This window comes from Eurosta solidaginis, chromosome 1 (genome assembly GCF_040869045.1).
Source record: "Eurosta solidaginis isolate ZX-2024a chromosome 1, ASM4086904v1, whole genome shotgun sequence".
In the NCBI taxonomy this organism is placed as follows: domain Eukaryota; kingdom Metazoa; phylum Arthropoda; class Insecta; order Diptera; family Tephritidae; genus Eurosta; species Eurosta solidaginis.
The window spans coordinates 8,202,559-8,211,253 of record NC_090319.1 but is presented as its reverse complement, the minus strand read 5'-3'; positions in this window follow the sequence as shown (position 1 = coordinate 8,211,253).

The window sequence follows — 8,695 nt, the reverse complement described above, 5'->3', positions numbered from 1 at the left end:
GCTGTCACTTCGAGTTATCCAAGAGTTACACACGTGAATTAAAAAGTATAATATTTTACTATTAACTATCTTTTGTATTTTCCTTAATATTTACTAATAAATATATGAAACGAGGATTTCACTGTTGGGACGAGACATTATGGCAATCTGGCAACACATGATCAAAGTTTGACATCTTGCTAACATATCGACACACGGCTGTCACTTCGAGTTATCCAAGAGTTACACACGTGAATTAAAAAGTATAATATTTTACTATTAACTATCTTTTGTATTTTCCTTAATATTTACTAATAAATATATGGCAACGAGGATTTCAGGTATTTATCTAAACGTTTACGATTACAAAGATAAAAATGGATGAGGCAATTCAAGCCCTTGCCAAACAAATGCAAAAGCAGCAGAAGGAGCAGCACGATGATATGAAATTACTGATGCAAAAGCTACTTCATAAGGAGCCTTCGCAGCTGCAAAATAATGCATCAAATTCAAGTAAAGGCCAAGAATTCATCCTAGAAGCGCTAGCTGCAAACATATCGGAATTTTGCTTTGATGCGGATAACAACATAACCTTCGATACATGGTTCGCACGCTATGAAGATCTATTTGCAAAAGATGCAGCAAAGCTAGACGACGCCGCAAAAGTGCGGCTATTGCTTCGAAAATTAAATACAGATGCTCACAGTAAATATATTAACTATATTCTTCCAAATCACTCACGTGACTTTACATTTGACAACACAGTGCAAAAACTAACCCAACTTTTTGGTAGTCAAATTTCAATTTTCAATACGCGTTTTAATTGTTTGCAATTAACAAAAGATGCGAACATGGACTTTCTAACATACACAGGTACGGTCAACAAACACTGCGAGAAGTTTAAGCTAAATGATCTGACAGTGGATCAATTCAAATGTTTATTGTTCGTCATGGGTCTAAAATCACAAACAGATTTTGAGATACGGACAAAACTTTTAAGCAAGATCGACAGTGAAGCTAGTACTATCACACTTGCCGTCATAGCGCGAGAATGTCAGCGCATAATCAATTTGAAGTCCGACACCGCTCTTGTTGAAAAGAAAAATGTTGAAGTTCAACAAGTAAAGGCAGCTAGGAACATACCAAACAAGAAAAATAGTACACCAAACTCGCCATGTTGGTTTTGTGGCGACATGCACTATGCACGAAATGGTTCCTTCAAAACGCACAAATGTAAGAAATGTAACGAAATCGGACACAAAGACGGATATTGCGAGCTCAAGAAAGGGAAGCATCATGCAAACAAGGGTACCCGCACAAAGAAAAAACCCAGCGCCGATACGGAAACAATATTTGCAGTCAACAATATAAGCTGTAGAAAGTACGTAAGTCAGAATCAACGGAATCGTAATCAGTCTCCAATTCGACACAGGATCTGATATAACAATATATCCCAAGATGTCTTGGCAAAGTTTTCAACGACGAAAATGGAATAAGTGAACCGACAAGCACGCAGCGCAACAGGCGAGCTGACACTTGGAGCCCGTACACCGTAAAACAATCCGTAGAAGTCGAACTAAATCGTCTGGTAAAAGACGGAATAATCTCACCGGTAAATAATAGCGATTGGGCGGCTCCCATTGTTGTAGTCAGGAAAACAGATGGTAGAGTACGTCTATGCGCAGATTTTTCCATAGGTCTCAGTAATGCATTGGAAACACACAAATATCTTCTTCCCTTGCCGGAAGACATTTTTTCTAAATTATCAAGTGCCAAAATATTTAGCCATATTGATTTGGCAGACGCTTTTTTACAAATTGCTATAGATGATGAATCAAAACATCTACTTACAATAAACACACATTTAGGTTTGTTTCGGTACAACCACATGGTTTTTGGGGTAAAAATATTTCCATCAATATTCCAACAGATTATGGACCAAATGAGAGCTGGATTGGAAGGTGTCACCGCATATATCGACGAAATTTTCGTTTCCGAAGCTACTCAGGAAATACATGACACAAATCTTGAAAAAGTTTTACTCCGCATACAAGAACACGGATTTAAGCTCAAAATAGAAAAATGCAAATTTTCACTTCAAGAAATAAAATATCTTGGTTACATTATAAACTCACAGGGGTTGAAACCAAATACAGAAAGAACCGCAGCAATCCGCGAAATGCCGGAACCAACAAACATTTCGGAACTTCGGTCGTTTTTAGGTGCCATAAACTTCTATGGAAAATTCGTAGACAAAATGCGCTTATACCGTGGTCCACTAGACGAGTTGCTGAAAATTTAAACAAAATGGCAATGGAAAAGCAATCATGCAAAATGTTTCAAACATCTTAAGGACATCTTGTCATCCGATTTATTGCTCGCACATTATGATCCAAATCAAAAGATAATCGTGGCAGCAGACGCGTCAAATTACGGACTTGGCGCTTGCATCATGCACGAATATCCAGATGGTACGCAAAAAGCAATTAGTCATGCGTCGAAATCACTGACTGAAACCGAAAGAGGATGCAGTCCACAAAATGATCTTCGGGCGTAGGTTTACTCTACATACCGACCATAAACCACTTTTAGTGTTCTTTGGGAAGAAGTCCGGTATTAACGCTCACCAAGCAAACCGTCTCCAGAGATGGGCTATAAAACTACTCGCGTATGATTTCGACATCAGATTCATAAACACAAATAGTTTCGGTTATGCTGATGTTCTATCACGACTCATTAAAAACACCGTAACCGATTCAGAAGATTTCATCATAGCTTCCATCAAGCTAGAAACGAGGTAAATTCAATTATTACAGAAAACATAGAAGAAATGCCAATCACGCACAAAATGTTACAATACGTAACTGCAAGAGATCCAATCCTGAAAAACATTCTCGAGTTTTACAAAACGGGATGGCCAGTAAAACTTCCAGAGAATACAGACATCAGACAATATCTTGCGTGAAAATATTCCATTACCGTCACCAAGGACTGTACAATGGTAGGAAATCGAATTGCTATACCTAGAATCTACCAGAAGCGAATTCTAAAAGAACTTCACCGGGGTCATCAAGGTATACAACGAACAAAAGCAATCGCTCGTAGCTATGTATATTGGCCCGCAATAGATAAAGACATTATAAATTGTATTAACGACTGCCATCAATATGCAGCCGCGGCCAAATTTCCGACAAAAACAACATTAAGCCCATGGCCTCCAACTAATGAACCGTGGCAACGCATACACATCGACTACGCAGGTCCCGTCGATGGACATTATTTTTTAGTAGTGGTGGACTCCTATTCGAAATGGCCAGAAATAGTGATGACCAAGTCAATCTCTACTCACCAGACCATCAATATTTTAAAAAAAATCTTTTCAAGACACGGCTTTCCAAGTCCGTTGGTATCAGACAATGGAACTCAATTCAAGAGTGCAGAGTTTCAAAATTTCATCCGTGAACGCGGTATCCAACATCTTTGTTCCAGTCCGTATTACCCAAAGTCAAATGGTCAGGCGGAACGATTTGTTGACACACTCAAGAGAGTATTAAAAAAACTTAGTGAGGAAGGTACAACTGACCAAAACTTACAAACATTCTTAATGAGTTATCGCTCCACCCCGAACCAAAATTGTATGGATTTCAAATCACCTGCCGAGCTGTTATACAATCGAAAACTCCGTACGCATTTGGATTTACTGCTCCCACCAAGCGAGGAAAAAACACCAAATGAGAAACAAAGCTCGGATATGAAATACCAGTATAACAGAAAACACGAGCCAGTCCGAAACAGTTCCTGACAAGGTTTACGCTGCGATAGATACATCTAACAACAAATATGAGTGGAAACCAGGCTCGATAATAGAACGTATTGGTAGCGTTATGTACAACATCTTAAAGGACACTGGAAAGTTGAAAAGAATGCACGCAAATCAATTGCGCCATCGTAGATCACAGACCAAACAGGTACCAGAATGCGCAGATCATATTCTAGACCATTTAGAAAAAGAACCAGAAACTCAAAACGTTGACAACGATGAGTTGTCCTCGAATGAAAACTCAGGTCAAGCTAATCATGAAATTGCGCCCAATGATTATGATTGAGCTCAAACCAATCACAATTGCGAAGACCAAGGGACTCCATCCCTACGTCGCTCAGATCGTCCTCGACGCCCGCCACTTAGGTTTTCACCGAGCTCATTAAAGTAAACAGCGAAGGTGTTGGGACGAGACATTATGGCAATCTGGCAACACATGATCAAATTTTGACATCTTGCTAACATATCGACACATGGCTGTCACTTCGAGTTATCCAAGAGTTACACACGTGAATTAAAAAGTATAATATTTTACTATTAACTATCTTTTGTATTTTCCTTAATATTTAATAATAAATATATGAAATATTCGTACGTCTGTACCACCAGACGTAACAAATACTTTCTTCGCTTTTGGATCCCACTTTTGTCGACCCGCTTGTTTTGGAACTTGAACAAATATGTTCCAACGAACAGCTTCAGACCATAGATATTTTGGTAAACCACTAGCAATAAGCATAGTTCTTGCACATTCTTGAATTGTTCGATTATCACGTTCAATTCTCCCATTTTGCTCTGGAGTATACGGTGCAATATATTCGATTTGAATGCCTTCATTTCTTAACAATTTCTTGACTTCTTCGTTGACAAATTCAGTACCGTTGTCGAAACGAAAAAATTTAATTTGAAAACCAAAAGCCTTCTGTACCATTGGAATGAAAGAGCTCAAGCATCCATGTACTTCACTTTTCGACTTTATAAGATATGTGAAACGAAACGTTGTTGCTTCGTCTTTAATCAACAAGAAGTAACGAGCGCCACCAATTCCAATTTCTTCCATGGGATCACATAAATCTGCATGTATGTATTCTCCAGCAACTGATGGTCGCTTGATCGTTTCCTTATGAGTTGATCTCGTCATTTTTCCGTATTGACAATCCTCACAAAAAAATCTTTCATTGTTGGACAAGTCGACACCTGTAATGAGACCATCTTTAACCATTTTTCTTATTGAATTGATGTTGACGTGGCCCAATCGACAATGCCATTGCTCAAGCGAAACAGCTGCAACATTTGCAACTTCATTTGTAGGTACACGAAATTCCATGCGTATTTGTTTCATTTTATCACGCTTACCTAGTGCAACGATTTTACGCTGTTGATCAAGTATTTTGCAACCACCACTTTCAAATAAAACTTGAAAACCTTTATCTGTCATAACTATTGTCGAAAACAAATTTTCACCAAGTTCTGGAACATACATCACCAGGGGCGGATCGTGACATTGTGGGGCCCTGGGCTAATGTTACTCGGGGCCCTGTTTTCTATGGTGATGCAGTATATAGTTATCAGAAAAAAATCAGCTTATAAAAATATTTATTTATCAAAACAAATATGACAATAAAGAATATTAAATTACAAATCAACCTTTCTGCATTTTGGTGTAGCGAATTCCTTTATTTGCTCATCAACTGCTAAATCCTTTGTTAGGTCACAATTTATAGAAAGAGGAGATAAATGATTAAGTCGATCGTTCGACATTGTTGTCCTATACTTATTTTCAATATATGACATCCTGGAGAAAGAGCGCTCCGCTTCGCAGCTGATGATGGGCAACGTCAAAAATTTTTTTAAATGGTGTAACAATTAGGAAATACACCAACAAGTTCATTTTCATAGATAAGCTCATAAATTTCACTGCAAGAGGTGTAGCAGTCTGATTTAGATTGTAGTAAATATAATTTTAATTGAATGCATTCATTTACTAAATTTTCATCTACGTCATCTGAATAATATTTTACAATATTGCGTACACTTTCCAGATCCAAGCTTTCCTGGTTTTTATTCTGCAAATCCATTAAAAAATTAAATTTTTTGCTGGTTGTCTCATAGGCTTGACCCCTTTCATTTAAATCCATAATCAACTTATCCAATGCAACGTTTAGCGTGTCTCTTTTAAATTTTTCTGCGCCGCACACTGAAATTTTAGCTGTAAACTTATCGGCAAATTTTGAAGTAATTTGCCCCTTGTAAACGTCGCTGTAATTTGTTTCCACACTATTATTTAATTTTTTAGCTTTCCCTTTGTACTCTTTTAACTTCTGATCTGAATGCTGTCTTATGTTTTACACGAACTCTTTCAAAGAAACAATTAATTTATTGCCTTCCCAAATATTTAAGCCAGGGCTCTGTATTTTTTATTTACTACATGAAATCTCTCCAAAATTTCTTCCCAAAATGTGATCAAAATTTCCAATGATAGTTTCGCCAGTTTATTAAATAAATTCGTGCCTCATCAAATCAGCTTTCTCATCCTCATTTTCGCTAAAAGTTTTTAAAATTTTCATAATTTCAGAAAAATGATCTTTTAAAGCTTTGACGTAGATCTGGAGTTGAATCCATCACGATTGAATAATACTTTGTGTCGTCGTTATTTATTTGATTTATAATTTGTTTCACTGTCTGTTTGCCCAGATGGGTGGAGGGCGGCCCCCACTCCGTTGGAAGAACCAGGTGGAAAACGATTTAAACTCCTTGGTGTGACCAATTCGCGGCGGTTGGCAGAGAGAAGGAGCGACTGGCGCGCCTTGTTGGACGGTCATAACCGTTTAAACGATTAAGCACCAATTAAGTAAGTAAGTATGACAAACTTTTGTTAATCTAGTCTGTAAGATTATTGTAAATCAAAGACTGAATAAGAAATATGAAAATGAAATTTTTACACATTTGGATTATAACAATAATCCAAGTTACGCAAGATAATAATTATTTAGTTATTTATTACATTTCCTCATCATCTTCCTCATATACTGTTTTTGATAAGTACGATATTGTCGATTTCGGTCGCAGCTCTCGTTGTTCAATATGTTCCCGAATGAATGAGTCAAACTCTGCCAATATATCCAGAGCTCCCATTAAATTACTATTATGTGGTGAACCAAATACTTCTTCGGAACCACTAAATACCAAGCCTCTTATACTCAAAAATTTTATCACTGCAATAACCCGTTTCATAACATTATGATAGTACTCTGTTTCTTTCTTTGATTGATCCTGGAACTGCTTATCTACAACAAACTTATTTTCTTTTCGTGTCAGCCAAACTAACATAGAAATTTTATGGTCATTAGAATTTTCGTGATTTTTCAAGACGTTCCTATGTGTTTCCAATCAGGAAATCCCGTTTAAACGGTTCTGGCCGTCTAGTGTTTGTAGTAGTAAAATAATGTGAGTGTGGTAGCAAAATATCAGTGCGTCTTGTGTGGCATTCGTCTTTTATTTTTATTGGCGGCTGGGGGTCCTTCGCATCCACGGGGCCCTGGGCTGAAGCCCAAAAACCATTAGGTAGATCCGCCTATGTACATCACGTTTTCAAGACGACGCTGCTCCCACTGATTGTTTACCTTCGCATCTATAAGAATGGTACCATTTACATGAATCTGGGCACGATGACTATCGGCTAATTTTACTTGACCACTATGTTTTCTTAGCTCATAGTGTACCTATACAAGTGTGTTGACTTCTTTCTGACATGCACTCGCTAAAGTGAGCATAATGGGAAAATCTGGGTTGCCATTGTTGTTTCGGTTGAAAACGGTCCATTAGGGTTCTGTGCAGAGACGTAAAAGATTGAAACAGGGTTTATGTAGTCACAAAAGTGTTGCTCCTGTTCCACAGCATTTTAATATTATATCATGGCGAAAAGTGTTCTGTTCAGAGTTATTGATTTTCATTAAAAGTTTAATTTATTACGGAGGGTTACTCCTTTAAGTGTAAAAAGCAGAGAAAACGTAGAGTTTTTTAAATTATTGTGAAAAACTTTTTAATTTTAATTTCTGTACCCAAGGTCACTATATTTGTGTAACGCAAGAATCTGGAGGTCAATTCCTTAACTATGAAAAACTGAAAAATGTACACTTATTGAAAACTCATTTGCACACACAATTTACACTTTAAATTTAGTTGTGTTTTTATGAACAAAATTTTGAAACTAAAAACAAAATTTTCATTTGTCAGAAAAAATGAAAAAAAACGGCCTAATGTCAAAAAACCCTATCGAAATACAAACTGGCTTGTTTGTTTTTAATGAACTACGTTGTATTTTTCTTGTATTTCGTTAATTTTTTTAAATATAGTTCACACACTTACACCAGTACTGAAACCTTATTGGCTCCCTCGGCAAAAAATATAAGAAAAAATACATAGAAAATAAAGTAGTGTCATATAGGAGTTTGATTTGTTTGCACTTACAGCACCATTTTATTTGCAGGAGACTTTCACAGCTACAAAAATTAAGGCGGATTTTCACAGACGCTTTGGTTGTCTTGAATTCATTAATTCATCTGTCGGGCGAAGTATCGAAAAATTTACATAAGTTCTTTGGTTGCGTGCCTACGCTTTGACAACGCCATACGAAAAACAATTGCCGCCTTCCAATGAGTTTTACAGCTCCGGCTCACGCTCACTTCTCACGGGAATGCTCTGGATCATTGAGAGACTTGAAAAGTGATAGGCAGATGTCGCCGCTGGTTTTCATTTAACTCATGCGGCGAAATGCTAAGCAGCGCCATCTAATTTTGAAAAAGTAGGTTTATTAAAGCAGCGTTGCCAAACTAAAAAGAAGTAATTAACAAATTATCTGGCTCACAAATTGAACCAGACTTCTATCTGGATTTA